This window comes from Diadema antillarum, unplaced genomic scaffold (assembly GCF_040938485.1).
Source record: "Diadema antillarum isolate AM-2024a unplaced genomic scaffold, OU_Dant_1.0 seq00002191_RagTag, whole genome shotgun sequence".
NCBI classification, from domain to species: Eukaryota; Metazoa; Echinodermata; class Echinoidea; order Diadematoida; family Diadematidae; genus Diadema; species Diadema antillarum.
Window position 1 is genome coordinate 69,808 of NW_027272828.1, and position 17,050 is coordinate 86,857.

The 17,050-nt window shown below is 37.0% G+C and overlaps 1 protein-coding gene across 1 annotated transcript in view; it reads left to right on the forward strand.

The window, feature by feature from the left end:
- Positions 1-8,089: 8,089 nt before the first annotated feature.
- The window catches only part of LOC139714211 (protein dispatched homolog 3-like), a 48,689-nt gene continuing 39,728 nt past the window's right edge, over positions 8,090-17,050 (forward strand). Inside the window, exon 1 of the mRNA XM_071625925.1 lies at positions 8,090-8,231. The gene's annotated coding sequence lies outside the window, so the exon portion shown is untranslated. The remainder of the gene's footprint in view (positions 8,232-17,050) is intronic.

Consider the following 17,050-nt stretch of genomic DNA (forward strand, 5'->3'; position numbering starts at 1 on the left):
ACACTGAAAGGTCACATGTTGCAACTATAACCTACTACAAGTAAGGACATTGAGAGAACAACGACTGAGATTGTAAGGATTTAAGTGGGTGTGGAGGTATAGATGATGACGTAACAGTTTGGCATAAATACATAAATGGAAGGTGGGCTAAAAGAATTTTGTCGTGAATATAAAATATACACACAAGGACAATGGAGCTCAGGACACTGGTGTCAAATTCCAGCGGGGTCCTAAACCATGCAGGCCGTGTGACCATGGGTAACAGACAGCTGCCACGCGCAAGAATTCCAACAATCGAGTGTAACAATAAAAACTTAGAGAGCGCAACAGGCAGTTACTGATCGAAGAATAATAATGTACATGGTTAGGATCCCGTCGGACTACTATTGTATATAACTACATTGTATATAACGTGATAAAAGCGTTTATGTGCTCCATAGAAAGACAAAACAAAGATGGAGCACCTGGCAGAAGAGAACACAAAAAAGAGAAAATATTATACAAACGGCAGTGTGATGAGTAAAAAGCCTTACAAAACAAAATCATGATAAAACGAAAAAATAACAACGACAATATCACAATGTAATGGTATACGCGTCTGTAGCTTATTCAGTACAGTTCAGTTCAGTTTAATTTATCAGAGAGAGATAAACTTATGAAGAAAATTTCACAATTAAATTTTTCTTAGATTTCTGAAGAATGCCTGATTTTGGTCTTTCAAAGGCATAAAAAATTATACTTTTACTTTTGCATGATTGAACTCATTAGTAGTAGAGTAAGGTGATGCGTATTACGAAAATATTAAAATTTTTGAACAGCTTGTTACCAGATTTAACTTTAAAAAAAAAGCATTGTTCATTTTATAATGATCATAGCATGACTTAGCAATTCGATAAATGAAAAAATGATTATCTTTATCATTCCTATCATTAGAATTCCTTCGGTTGCAGCTAACTATTCTATCTTATTAAATTAGCAAGGTACTCTATAGTTCGAGTCTAAGTATGCATAATATTATTTTCATAAAAGTCATAAAGATGAAGCATTTAAATATTCAGTAAAGGAAAGACAGTTATAGCACAGTTTAGCTTCTTCCTCAAAACTTGTACAGTGAATTTTGGACTTGAAGGATTCAATAACTAGCGCCCTCTGTTGTGACTGTCACTTAACATTGTCTTAACGTACTTTCATAATACAATAGGAAGAAGTCGTGGATGTAGCACACCAAATAATATGTCTTTAAAAAATCAACAGCAACAAAGACTAGATGCTGACTAGGTAGTATACTAACCTTTTGTATTACCCACATGGCATGAAAGCAAATCGTATATAGCTCGATGTTTGGGCTTCTCTTTGATAAACATCATTGAGGGTTCACATTGCTATAGATTTACCTGTTTTGAATTATTGTGTAGTAAATTATTTCATATAGGTGCGTGACCTTACGGCACTAAGGGAGAGTTGGACTATGATTCAATTAAAAGGCTTAATGAAAAGACCGTCTCGACCATCTATAATAATTTCTTGCGTATAAGAAGGCTGTCCCAGAGTTGTGTTCTGCGATATGCTATCAAACAGTGGTCATGAAAAGGGATTAGTGAGGAAATATCCCTTAATGAATGACAGAAAATTACAGTTTAGTTCCTGTGCATGCATTTCTTAAATACATACCTATAATACAGTTTAGTTCCTGCGCATGCATTTCTTAAATACATACCTATAATACTTATGTGCATTCAATCATGACAGTGTGTGTATTCATGACGTCCTTCCATAATACCTATAGCGTCCACTTAATTGGGAGGATTGCCCAGGATTTTTTTTTTTTTTTTTTTTTGGGGGGGGGGGATGGGGGTCGTTATCATAATCTTTTATGAACCTTTCTATAATGACACTACTGCAAAATGTTAAACTGTCAACATCTATCGTAACAAAAACAAAAACAAAACAAGAAGGATTGCTGCCGACTTAACCAGAGACCGCTATACGCCATTGAGGATCGTATATGCCACATACTGAGTTGTATACTTTCTCTGTGACACTGGACTAATCATTTTAGTGTCTTTCAGAATGGCTGGAATTGGGTTGGAATTAGTCTTCCAAGATGGCTGGAATTGGGTTGGAATTACGTAAAGCAATTGGCAAGGATTTTGGAATCATTGCTGATGCCTAGTCAATGCCTTTTTGTTTTCATTTATGTCATTGTGGAAAGGCCCTGGGAAAAAATGTCATTCGAAAAAAAGGTGGACCTTATGAAAAATTTAGGGGTCGTACAACCCTCCCACCCCCTCCATGCCCCCATGTAAATTGTGTCATTTCGGCATTGTTTCCACGTCAGTACGGGGAAAGAGTGTGCGAATCCTCATTTCTTGGGATAATTATTATAAGAAAACGAATCTGTAAGTGTAGTCATATTAATATAGTTCTGAGAGTGTCCTAGTATAAAGATGGGCAGGGCGCGCGCGAAATGGCGCTGAAAATCCTGATCAGCAGGACAACACAGACACATTAGGATGACACCAGGAGTGGTTGATTCATGATTATGGACTATACCAATCAGGATGAACTTCCCACAACCAGATAGATATGAGAATAATGTGAAGAAATCTAGATATAAATACATACGCAAGCTTGTAAATTCCTTCATAAATTTGCTTTTTCTCATATTATGACCGCTCTCTCTCTCTCTCTCTCTCTCTCTCTCTCTCTCTCTCTGTAAATAGAGAGAGAGAGATGGTGGATATAGCAGTCAAATTCCGTTCATCTTCCTCCTCCCCCTCTGGATATTCTTCCTCCTCTTCCTTCTCCTCCTCCGGCCTCCTCCTTCTCCGTCCTGCATTTTGGTTAGATCAGGGAGGTATTAGATTTTGGTGTCTTTAAAGTCCTAGCTGGTACAAAGCAGTGAGGTGGTCTCACCTACCTGTACAAAGTTGATTTAGTTATGTACTTGAACTTGGACACGGAAACAATGATTTTTTACTGCATTAACAATTCATGTTGCTGAGATCAGACAATGGTTCTAAGCCTTGTGTTATCCCCGTATTATAGATCATCTCTTTCGAGGGATATAGATACACATTATTCGCTGTCAAGTGTACCAAGCGCCCAGTTTTGCTTGAAGAGAGAGAGAGAGAGAGAGAGAGAGAGAGAGAGAGAGAGAGAGAGAGAGAGAGGGGAGGAAACGAAACTCTAAACATGCGGATGCCATATTCATAATACTGTCATGTCTGGCTGTTGACCGATCTTCTCAATAATGGTCACTCAATAATATTATGATTATTAGCATTATGTTATGGTTGCAACACTATTTTGATACATCATTATTCGATAAAAGCAATCATGTGAAGCTGTAGACTTTGCCTTATGTCAAATCCAATTTCGATTAAACTTCTATTTCGCCTGAGTATATAATTCTCTTTAAATGATGTAGATTCAAATTGAACATCATGCATGTGCATGGAATCGATCTATAAAGAGATGGAAATCCCATCCTGGTTGTAAAGCAACGTCGTGGTCGTGCCTTCCCCTCCTGGCCCCTCCCTTGATTTGGATCTTTCGCATTCTCAATGTCCAACACGATGTCAAGTAAATCATTGATTCAAGTCAATTCAATTCAAATGATTTTATTTCCACATAAAGTAATACAAAGCAATATACATAACGCTTACATGAGTATACATAATATTTTAAGGAACTTTGAATCACGTTAAGTTTCAACAAAACCTAGCTACATTATCACCTTTGTTTTTAGATAAATAAACAATTTTAGTAAGCAATACAATTGTAACTCTATACATGGAAAAGAGGAATTCACAAGAGAAGCATTGCTTGTAAATTTAGTGAATATTTATTACTCTATTAGAAGATGAGGGCATCTCAAGGTTGCCTCGTGCGAAAATATTTGTTCATTTTCTCCTCATATATCTATATTTGTTCGCATGAATCGATTTGAATTTGATTTTAATGTGATGAATTATCTGAGATATTTCGCTGTAATTTGCTGCGATCTCATACCATTTCATTGGAACATTACATCTTGAATTGGATATTGTAATCCGAACTTAATGTGCGATTCCGTGTCATGTTAAAGTCGATTTTTATATAGAGTCAAATAAAACGACAATAACACCGAAAAATAAAATAATAGAAATTGCAGCACGTTCTCAAGTTTTATCTTGTTCATTGCATATTACACACTGAAAACGGCTATAGAGGCGATGATCTTGTTTTTTAGTAATCATGCATAGGTACACTGCAAAAAGCCCGGTGTTAAATAGTGAACACCGAGCTGGTGTTAAATTTTCGGTGCTCATTTCTGGTGTTAAATTAACACCTCCGGGTGTCATTTCCAAATTCTAAACTGTTTTTGAAGAGTTTCTTAGTAACTGCACTTCTTGTTGATTTTTAATTTGAACAAGACGATCAAGAATTTTACATTAAAATACTAGATTTTTGAAAAAATGTGAAAATAAATTTACACCACAGTAACACCAGCTGGTGTGGTCTCTTATTGAAGCTGGACGGGTGTTAAACCATTGATATTAACACCAACAAATATCAAATCAACACCATGTGGTGTTATTTTTGAATTAACACCAGTACAGTGTCAAAATAACACCAGGTACAGTGTCAAATTAACACCACGAAGTGTCAGGTGAACACTTTTCAACACTATCACAGTGCATTTTCTACACCTGTGGGTGTGGTCCTTTATTAAAGTTTGATCGGTGTTAGATTTAACACCCGTGGTGTTAAATCTAACACCGATGTTTTTACAGTGTATGGCCTTTTTTTCAGAGGGAGGGGAGGGGTTGCAGTTGCTGAATCATCCATCAAATCATGCCTTTAACCCGTTCCATACTGAATTCTAAAATGCCTGTAGACTTAATACGCAGGCCACGAGGTTCCCGATATAATTATATGCAACGGGTTAAAGTTATAGAACATTTTCGTGAGAGTATACCGATGAAATGCTTATACACCTGAATTGGTAGGCCCTCTTATGCTGATGATGAGGTAATGTTATTTTCTATTAAAAAAAAAAAAAAAAAAAAAAAAAATCATTAAAAATCAGTCAAGTGGACATTGTTTGAGGACAGGAGCTTCTGCATGCAGGCTATGAAGAAGTTGAATGAATCAGGGTTTTTGTATTTTTAATGAATTTTTATTGATATATGAGATAATTTGCTATCTTTATCGATTTTGAGAGTGACTGGATGACTAGTCTCGTGTGGAGGCTCTTAATTTTTTTTATAGAGCTGGAAAACATCCCAAAATATTTTGTTTACTTGAAAGCAGAGAAAATTTCCCTTCATCTGCTTCAATTAAAAGAAATTCTACCATTCGATTGATTTTTTATGATTTATGGAATATGCTGCATTTTAACAGGTTTCTATATATGGGAGCCCGGAAAAGGAGCGTGAGGCCCACTGGGTTGTTAATGGACACATAGACACCTCCTTTTCAACAGCTTAAGAATTGCGAGTGGGTTTGTAGAGTGCATACTGTAGTAACTTGCTGCATTACGGCGTATCGCATCTGATTGTTTGGATGCGTCCATAGCAACTGCCATTGTCATACATACCCTTGACTTCAAACCCCTCCCCCTACTCCACACCAGGTCCGTTGTCCTTGGCTTAAATGCTTAATAAATTAGCTTGATTTAACATGCTGGTAATAGCAACTTCCTGTCGCATCTTAAGAATGTCAGTAATAGGCCAAGGGACGAACTGCAGTGGATGATCCATACAGGCAGGCAGAGTTGTGAAGGGACCTGATTATGATCAAGTAAGTCAAATTCTGAGGTAAATAAAAGAACAATGCCTTTACAACGTCGTTTCCGGTGATTCGAGTTCCCGCGATAATTCTGTTTTCCAAAGTATTGTCTGGGGAAACTGTTCAAACCCGATAATTTATATAACGTATTTCGTATATACAAAGAGTTTTCGGTTCTCTTATCGTCGACACAACATTAAAGGAGAGCGGGTTAATCGAAATAGCACAGGGATGAACTAGAGCTGGGGCACTTCCCTAATTATATCTCAAAATACATTCATCCAGCAGTCAGCAGCGATTACTATGATAGTATTGGTGCCTGGTGCACACATCGGTGATAAAGCGTATACCAAACACTAGGCAGACATGATAAATAAAATACTGATAAATGCCCACATTACAAAGCAGTGCTGCATGGTCCGACTCCGGTATAAGGAGTTGTTTCCTCCTCGTGTTAGATTAATGACAAACAAACAAAACCTTGAAAAAAAATGTCATTCGAATAACAGTGATAATGCGAAGCACCAGATGAATATACATTCATATGGCGATGAACGACCTATATAGTTTAATGAGCAATGTAATCAAATGAAAGCATAACGAGTTGCTATTTTGGGCGCCATAGGGCATAAAAAATCTTTTAAAACCGTATGGGGAAGAAACTGGATGGCATTGTTTCCATTTCCAGCATTTCCGTCAAGGGAACTATCACTTTCAATATCTTGTAAACTTATAGATTTCTTTTATTATACATTGTGATGTAATTTATGCATTCAATTCCCAGTGTAGAATATTTTTTTGTGTTACTGTTGGAAATGGAAAATTTGCATGAACAAAATGAATGAATGAATGAATGAATGAATGAATGAATGAATGAATGAATTAATTAATTAATGTTTTGGGCCGTCCATTAAAATTCTCCACGGTGTGCTCTCAGCTGTGTTCCAGTTCTTCCCGATGTGTGTCATTTTAGTTTAGTTTAGTTTAGTTTAGTTTAGTTTAGTTTAGTTTAGTTTAGTTTAGTTTTCTTTAGTTTAGTTTAGTTTTGTTTGCTTTAGTTTAGTTTAGTTTAGTTTTGTTTTGTTTACTTTTGTTGAGTTGAGTTGAGTTGAGTTGAGTTGAGTTTACTTTAGCTTAGTTTAGCTTAGTTTTGTTTTGTTTACTTTACTTTACTTTAGTTTAGTTTAGTTTAGTTTTTTTTCTTTTCTCTTTTTTTTTTTGGGGGGGGGGGGGGGGTCATTTTCTTCACTTTCATTGAACTGTAATGAACAGTTTGATCTTCTCAGCTGTCTGCATTGTTTTCCATGTGTTTGAGTGAAAATTTCCAAGAAAATCTTGCCTGTCCCAGTATATATATCTCTATCCATCCAAGTGTAACACAAGAACAGTAGACGCATCAATCGGATATATAATTTCTATTTGCCAATTATATAGGCCTATATAATGATATACTTCTTAGGTTTGTAATCATCATGGAAGGTACAACCTACAATCAGGTTTTTTTTTTTCATTATTTTGCGGAAAATTTATAGAGGAAGTATTGAGGACTGTACATAGTCGTATAGGTAATAATTCAACAGTACTAGTATACCATCTTCAAGGGAGATTTATGGTCTTTTTTTGGCATACCAAAATAATATCTTGCTCATTGAATGAGGAGAAAGCATATTGTCTTTGATGGACGATAGCCTCCTACCCCCCCCCCCAGCATAATTGTCTATGATGGACGATAGCCTCCTACCCCCCCCCCCCCCCAGCATAATTGTCTATGATGGACGATAGCCTCCTACCCCCCCCCCCCCCCCCCCCCCCCCGGCTATACACTGGTAGACTGGTTAGTGATAATGTTAGGGTGAAGATTAGGTTTAGGGTTAGGTTTAGTGTTATAGAGTTTGGGTTATGGTTACTAATATTATAGCATTATGTCATTCAGGATTAGGATTAGGGTTAGGGTCAGTGGAAAGTTATTGTATAAGGGATAATTGCCCTAGACCCGATAGGCTTGTTGACTAAAGCAAGTAGATGAACTTAAATCTCTAGTCTCAGTGATTACTTGATTAAAAACTGATAATATTAGGGGAGTTACTGAGTATTGTAGGTAAGCCCCAATGTGGACAGCCCCTTACAGTATATAGCCCCGCGCGCACTCCTGTGAGGCAACTGCAGCTGTTGTGCACCGTTTTGTGTGAGCAACAAAGAGAAAGCAACACAATATTGTATCGCTTCGCGAGCTTGACCGCTCGCATCGTATCGCACGCGAAACCAAAACATTATCAGTGTATGCTCCGAGTCTGAGCAAGCAGGATGCATGGATGAGATGCGGGTTTGATGTAGGACATGCATGCCCTGCAGAGATATCGGCGTGTTATCGGTTTTATGTGTTGTGTTATGTTGTCGACTCATTTTGCCAAGAATGGTTGCTAGCGTCGTAAATCGGGACAAAGGCAAAAGAGACTGTGAGTATCCTTTGTTACTCCGTTTGGTTTTGGGGAGACATGATTGTTACTGACACCGCCGCCGCCGCACTGTTAACGATAGATTATCTAACATTAACAAGACTAAATTTTACTACATCTGTACGTACATTAGTACGACTACGAGTTTAACGTTTGCATAGACATAACCCCTGCTGCGGTTAGCATAGACAGTGCAGTCGGATTCTATTCTATGTTTTTATGTTTTTACGTCCATCTCCAGCACTTGTCTTGCAATCCTGTGAAAGCTGCCCGTGTCTGTTATTACTAACGTTAGGCCCTAGGCCCTGAATCCTTTTTGCATGATGGTGAGTAACGTTGATTTAGATCATGAGATAGGGGCAAGCATGGTGTCACCTTGACCGAAAGATCGGTCTGTATCTGTCCGTCGGGGAATGTTCCGCGGAGACTGCGTCTGGCTTCACGGATCCCCTCCGTATACAGACCGAAGTCAATGATTGCGGCTCCTGTGTGGAGCAGTCGCGCATAGATCAAACGTTACGATAAACCAAATTTCAGACAGCTTTTTTACATTCAAACAAGTTTGACATGACATGACACATTATGCAGCAATATTTGGGATAAATTTTTCAATTGTCCAATCGAAATACTCACATAAACTCGGTTATAACGCAGACATTTTATCGATATCGCTAAATCGCCGTTCGCAAGCTGTAAGTCGCCATTTTGAATCTGTACGCCAATCACATGCGAGGTACGTGTTTTAGTAAAACAAACACGTAGAAACTACCTTGCATGTGATTGGCTAATAGATTCATAGTGTATGTTTCTGCAGTTTGAACGTGACGACGCGACAGGCTGTGTTTTACATTGAAAATTCTACTAAAATTTTGGATTATTCATTAATCTGGTGAGTTTAATGTATTCTTAAAAAGCTAATTTCACTATACAAGCTTAAATTTGCCGACCTAGGGCCGTGAATTAGACGCAATCGAGAAGGGTGAGGTACCTCACCCAATTTTCCATAGAGACAGTGGTTAAGAACATCCACACAGCAATGGGTACTGCAACCTTCCGTCTGTCTACGGAGGACAGCGTTAATGGCAAAATATAAAAAGAGTCCTCCGGACAGACGGATCTTTCTGTCTAGGTGTCACCGGACACCATGGTATTACCGGACACGCACATTTTTGCGTACTAATGACATTCTGTACGCGCGAGACTTCGTAGATTTAATTTAATAGCCTCACAGAACTTTGTGTGGACCGAAATCGCAAAAAACGCCACATAAAAATGTAAAAACACGAAAAAATTCACAATTTACCTCAAATTTATAGTTGAGTGACCCGCACCTCGTTTATAGTTAATATTTATGCATGTTTGAATCACATTTCGCGACTGAAATTCCATGAAATCCCACTCACATACAGGAAAAATGCTGAAGATTCTATTAGAACCAAAAGTTCACTGATCAATATCGGAAATTTGTAGCTATCGTCCTCAAACGCGAACGATGCGGAATAGTTGTGCGCCAAGGGGCACGCAACTCATCGCCCGCGCGTGCAGCTCCCATAGACAAAGCACGTATACTCTAACCAGTACGTTGTCGATTTCTCACAAGGTTTTATTGCGTGAACTGTTCGAAATGGTCAAGACAGACATTTTACTGTAAAATACGAAATTTGAGCTTCATTTGCAGATTTTTTGTGTGTGTCATCCGCTCGGTGAGAATGTGTACGGTGATTTGTGGGATGAATTGTGATTCTGGTGCAAGGATTAGGTGCGAAAGACCTCGATTATTCGATTACGAAAATAGCGTCCGGTAATACAATGCGATTTTGCACGGCGCAAAAAACCACTATTTTTAGAGGGGTATGTTTGAAGCATATTTTCTAAAAACTGGAACGAAGAAATGACGTAAGTTGGCTGAATTCGTAATTTCCATGAGTCTGTGAATAAGTGGTGTTGTTTTTAGCCGAAATTTCATTCTATGAGTACGGAATTCAAAGCCACAAAGAAAAGCGTCCGGTAATAGGATGTTCCACCCTACATTGTAGATGTGTGTATGATTTTTTTTTTTTTTTTTTTTAATTCATGAAATGTTTATAAAAGCAATCCTGGGTTGCCGGGGTGGTATTCTGAGGTCATAATTAAGTCTGTAATTAACTTCGTAATTAAGTCGACAAGTTAATAGGCTTTTATCATGGGCAAAATTGGTATTCTGAGGACGTAATTAAGTCCCCTATAACGTTAATTATCCTAGGTTCCTCCCATCTAATTCAATAGTTGTTATTCGATCCATCCAATCAGACGCATTGTTAGATTACGAAGCCAGAATGATGATCACGCGCGCAAATATGCCCTCAATGCGCGCTCCTCCACACACCCCCTGTAATTACAACGCAAGAGCTCCATGCGCACACTAGTTCTATGCGGTCTTTGATTACAACCCTTCATCTATATGCACGCGAAGAGCTCACATAAAATGACAAAATTCCCCAAAGATCACCTTTATTTCTTTTTTCTCTGAATTCTACGGATACCATGACAACAAGACTCAACCACTCCTTGGTTACCGAAGACAGTATAAGCATCGTTGTGGCCGAGAAAAAGCTCTGTAATGCGTGATATCGGAGTAGTTAATGACACTCTTTGGTATCATTAAGTTTTCCAGTAACTTTCATACTTAATTACACGCTCAGAATACCGATTTGTAATTAACTCTGTGATTAAGTCCTCTCAGAGGTGTACGCGCATTGATACGTGCAAGCGCGTAAGACTTTCCCGCCAAAGCGCTTGTTGTCATGGTTAATAAACCCCCTACTTAATTAAGCTAGATACCGATTTGCTTCAATTGTAATTAAGTGCTAATCAGACACTTAATATCTAAAGCCCTCAGAATACGGCCCCTGTTTTTCAACTGGTTGGGAATGTAATTTCATCTACTCCAGATCTAACACGTTAGATGGTCATGACAGACGAGGGAGCACTTCAAACAGCTCATGGCTGCCACATCAGTCAAGGGCTTTGGCAGCACATACTACAAAATACATGTTGTACGGTAAAAGTTGATTGGTCAACACATACGACAGTAATTCGCTCATACTGCACAGAATGACAACACAAAGAAATTACAAATAACTTGGCAGATACTCCTTACAATTTACCTACAAGTGTACTAGTAAAGCCTTCCATTAGTACATCAGTGATCATAAGTTTTTTGAATAGAACATCTTCAGTTGTATCTTGAAATCAAGCCTATTGTAGACATTTAGTTTTAAAGAGGGAACACTTAATATAAATGGTACACTAGCCACTTCTTCCCTCAGTGTTAAAAGCCAAAATTGAACATTCAATCATATGTAGGAACTCTACAGTGGATATGATTATCAAAATGCAATCAAGCACTGTTGTTACTTTAAAAAAAAGGAAAGGAAAACTGGGACAATTTTGCAGCATACATGATGTAGGCGGTAGGCATCATACAAATCAGGAATTTTTTGTTTGTTTTGTGCTGATTATTATCATTTTATAAAAGAATTCTTTATGCCAGAGAATGTGTGCTTCAGAGTGTGTTGAATGTAAATACAGTACATTACTTTTACTCTTGTCATGCTCAAGGTCAGACACACATTTTTGTGTATGCTTCAGAAAGAAAACACAGAACCATAGATTCTATATTGTGTGTTATGTCACCCATATATCACTCCCACGCTGCAATACTGCCAAATTGTCAAATGAAATCACACCTACAGCTGTACAGGCTGTACATACTACATGTATAATTATAGTAAACAGGTGGACAGACATAAACAGGAAAGGCAGAACTCTGCACTTCAGGGTTAATGATTTGACCAGAAGAGGGTAGCTTCCTTTAAGTGCTTATATCCAAATCATTTTTTGCTGGTATTGTGTGGTTAATTTTACTTCTTACACTGCAGTCTGTTCATGTGTGCTCTTTCACAAGCATTATGACTAGTACTGCCCTCTTTTAAGGGGAATTTCAGTTCAGATAAAGGTTAGTCTGAATTAAAAGAGCGAAAACTTGGTCAAAATCCGGTTAAAATAAGGATATCATGAAATTTCAGAGATTCGCTACTTTTTGCAAAACAGAACTTTCTCTAAGACTTGATATGAACATATACAATGTAAATTAGTATGCTGATGATGTCAAATTTACCCCACAAATTTTCAATGATTGTGTACAATTTTTTTTTTTTTGGAAAATTCAATTTTTCTGCTGTGAAATTATAAAGCATTTAATGTTTTTCCTAGTTGAATAACTTTGAAATAATGATTAGTCAGGTGTATGATCTGGGTTTGAGACTATGGCATCATTGCATTTGAACTAGAAACTGGAAATTTCAAAATTTTATACATATAACGATACAAACTGTATGGCAAGTTGTGAGGGCATGTCATCCGCAATTCATTGCATTGTTATTCAAACTGACTGTCCAAGAACTGTGACGTGAAAATTAGTGAAACTTCACAGTTCCATTTCCTCAGGTTTATTTCATCCGATTTTGATCAAATTTTCATTGTTTTGCTTAGTAAATGTTCCTATTTCTTTATAAGACTAACTTTTACTTGTCCGTCTTTCTTCTTTAACGGATAATCAATATTAATGTTGGTGAATGCATACTACACTTTGTATACAATGTCATGTACACATTGAAATTACAGTGTACAATGTACATACGGTCTGTTGTTCTCTAAAACGTGATGTACAATTTGTAATGCAGGTATTAGGAAGTACCGGTACATGTACTATGAAGTGTATTTTACACACCATCATGCTGCTACAGTATGTACCTAGGGATGATGGCATTTTATGAGTTCTATAAAAGATGTTGACCAAAACCATTCATTGTTTTTATTTTCTTTTGAACAAGAAGAAGAGAGTTGTGAGGAGATTGTATTCTGACTTCATCTACAGCGAATTTGCATTCATGACGTTGCTATTAAAAGAATATTGAATTCATGAATACATTTGGAACTTTACAAGTCCATAGTAAACTTTCTTAGTTGATCCCTCTACCATTCTGGTTGTCTTGAAAATACATGACTCATACAAATACGGGCCATGTTGCATTGATAAAAACTATGGGCAGTATGGTAACTTTACAATTAATTGTAACCCTGCATTATATCAGTGGTACACGTAACTACAAAATATTGTACCACATGGGGATGAACACTTTTCCATAGCCGAGCAAAGCCAAGAAATCACCAGTAGTGTTGTTGCAGTTATACTTTGTCAAGACTCAAGACTCAAATTATTACTCCAGACCTTCCGAGTCCCAACCATTCTGAATTTTGAGGAAAGAATATAAATTTTGACCATTCCCAGGTCTTGTGGCAATAGGAGTTTCCTATTTTTCTTGATAATTTTACTACACACTTCTGTCTGAACTGCTCCTTTCCTACTTTTGAGCCAAATCATCTCAGTCAAAAAGGTTAGGAGATCTGCTGCTTACTGCAGTTACGTTTACTGGTATAATTGTAAAGTTGCCATGCAATGTAGACGTGCGTAGTTTTGTGCAAAGGAGCCAGTGTATGGAGCTTTGCATTTTGAGTCTGACATCTGTCAATTAAACTACTTTCTCTGACTATTATCAGAATGATGTGCAAGTTCAGGTGTACAAGTCACATTATACAGTCTATGCACTTGTTAACAAACACTGTTTTACTGAACAACGTAGACTGTCTTTTTGAACCAGAAATGCAAGCCTGAGTTGTTGTTCCACCTCAGATGTGCCTGCTACAATAGTTTTGATATCCACTGAAAATGTTTACATTCGGAAGTCATTAACCTTGATCATTTCCTGTCACTTTGGTTCAACACATCCTTTTTAAGTAGTTCAGGTCAAGTGCCCCACAGGCAGTCACTTTTGTTTGATGGAAAGGTGTCAGTTTGACACCATTACAACTGTACATCAGTTCATGTGACATCTAAATCAAAGTTTTAAACTTCATTGATAAGCTTGTAGTTTCAAACTAAGATGCATGTCCACATGGAAACACTGATAAGAGTTTACTTTAGAGTGAGAGTCTCACTTGATGATTATTAAACTGACAAAACCAGAAGAAAAAAAATATATGCACACAGCACTTGCTAGCAATAAACTCAATAATGTGTGATGATACAGTGGTGTAACAGGCATGGGAGGTTGACCCGGAAGCTAAGGGGGGAACAGGGTTCACAGACAGGTCATGAACTATTACTTTTAAGTTTGTTTATTATCATGTTTGCACATCGCTTTAATTACAATTGGGAACCCCTTTCCTCATGGATAGAACGTAAACCCGAAGATGCCTTCTTGTCTAATTCTCTTATTGCTGACCTTGGGGTGCATCCACAAAGGGCTAAACTACAAGCTAATCATCAAAATTTAAAATTCGGAGTTAAATTAACTTCTTGAAGGGGTTGTGTGAATCTACATATCATTGTATCTTTTGACTTGAGATGTACACTGTACAGACTGTGTTGAAAGCTGATAGTGGAACAGATTCCAAGGTTTGAAAGGCCTCAAATAATAAAATTGATGCTGGTATTCACTTTTCATGATATTCTTTTCTTTTATGTTTTTAAGAGAATACTGCACTCTCAAAGAGAGTGTATATTATTCAGAAAAATGAAAAACAGATGTTGAACTAATGACACTCATGATTAAAGAACTCTCTAGATAGTCATAAAAATTGTATGAGAGGTATTAACTAAACGGGCATTATGTTTTGATAGTTATTCGATTCCATAAAAGAATTGTCATGCAAAGTTCAGTACAATACAAAACACTAATCTGCCACATGATTTATGGTATGAACACGTTGAAATGTATACTCTATGATACAGTTTTATGTCCTTTTTTAGGAAATGCAATCCGTCAGTTAGCCTGTGTATACTTTTAATAGGAGAATTAAAAAAGGTGAAAATCTTGTGACCAGTCTGATGAAGAGCAGTTTTCAAGAGCAAGTTCTGATGATAAATGCCGTATTCAATAAGCTGTTATTTTGCAAGGGTTTAATTTTCTCATTAGTGAAAATATCTGTATACTGTAGAGTAATGTGTTCTGCTATTCAGTCTAATTATTAAAGGGAATACCCAGTCATAATGTGTATTTTATATCAAAGAAAGAATTTATAATGCAATGTCAGATCTGAATTTTGTCGACTATTCAAAGCTAAACAGGAAAATTTTTAATGGCCAGCTTTCTATGTGAGACTGACAGGTAGCTAATATATTATACCTATTTATCTTATTTATTTTGTAATAGATGAATAGGGAGTACTGAATATGATGCATTCCTAATGACATTCATTTGAAAACAGAGAAGCATTTAATTGTAAACTTTTGTGAATACAGAAAAAGTATACTCTTCAAATTGTAAAAGCCTGTCGAAAGACAGTGGTGTTTAAAAGTTCCCTGAACAAGTGGATTGTTGCACACTGCATTGAACTCTGCATGTACAATATCAGACAATACAGAGCGGTGAGATCACCTCCCTGTGTAATATCTTGTAGTGTGGCATCAGTGTGTACTGCCCCCAGGGCAACAAAACAGGACAGGCACTAGTCTCACAGAATTAATGATTCCACTTCTTAGAATGTAAGAGATCAAGCATCATTAAAAAGAAGCCCCATAAAAGTATATTTGATATCTATCATCAAATTTAAAAGGATAGAAAGGGATCCATGCTACCTGTAAAATTAACAAATGGTCAAGCCATGACCGGCACAGTGACTGGTGACCCCGAATGTTTTACGATTTCATTCAGACTTCCAACCCTGCAGTGATGCAAATGTGTGTATCACATTAAATACCTGCATCAGTGCAATGTTGCATGCACTGTTTGGGCCATTCAGATTAAAATACTGTCACTGAAATCTACCCCCACTTGATGTGAACAACACCCCCCCCCCCCCCAGCATGGCCACATACACGTACAATGAATGTACTGTACGAGCTACATCATGTACACGTATGTAGTTGCCAAGGCTTTTGTTGTGAAACGTCAAAGCTGAAGGTCTGTGGAGTGGATGGCATTGTGATTGCTAAAACTCACTGATTTTTCTACTACATTATAGATGAACTTTTTTTCAAAGTGTTCCAATGTGAATCGAAAAGTCAAACATCATTTTTCATGTCTTAATAATATTTTTCATTGACATGAAAAAAAAAATGAAGTCATTCATATGATATACATGTAATTATATGCCTGAGGTCTTGCAATGTTTTCATGCATGATACATGTACAAATACATAATGTAGTTTCTAGTACAGGGCAAGTCCAAGATAAGGTCCCCTCAGAAGGCAAAATTTCATCTTTGCTCAATATTGACATGTTTGGTATCATTTTGAAGCTTATGAGTTGAAGTTTTGATTTCCATGGAGGAAAAAATGATATTATGTAAGTTTATGCAAATTTCAAGGGCTTCATTTGCATAAATGTGAAACACAGCGTTACGTATGGGACATTTATAAAAATTCATATTAATTCAAAGGAAAGCAAATGATATGTAATTAATATGTGGACATAAGAAGTTCATCAAATAGTTTAACTTGGTATAAAAATTTAGGGATTATGCAAATGATTATGCAAATTAGCTCGTGTCCTATCATGAGATGTCCCATACGTAACAAATTGAGGTCATTTTTTTAGGTTTTTTCTGAAATTGCTAAGGATATTTTAATGCCCTTTTGGAAAGTTCTAATTTATTGTTTAGAGAAATTAAATACCATAGAAAAAAGAAAAAACAGTAAAAGAAATATATTCTATTAGGCATTGAAATAATGTTACGTATGGGACAAATGCGTTACGTATGGAACATCCTCATAC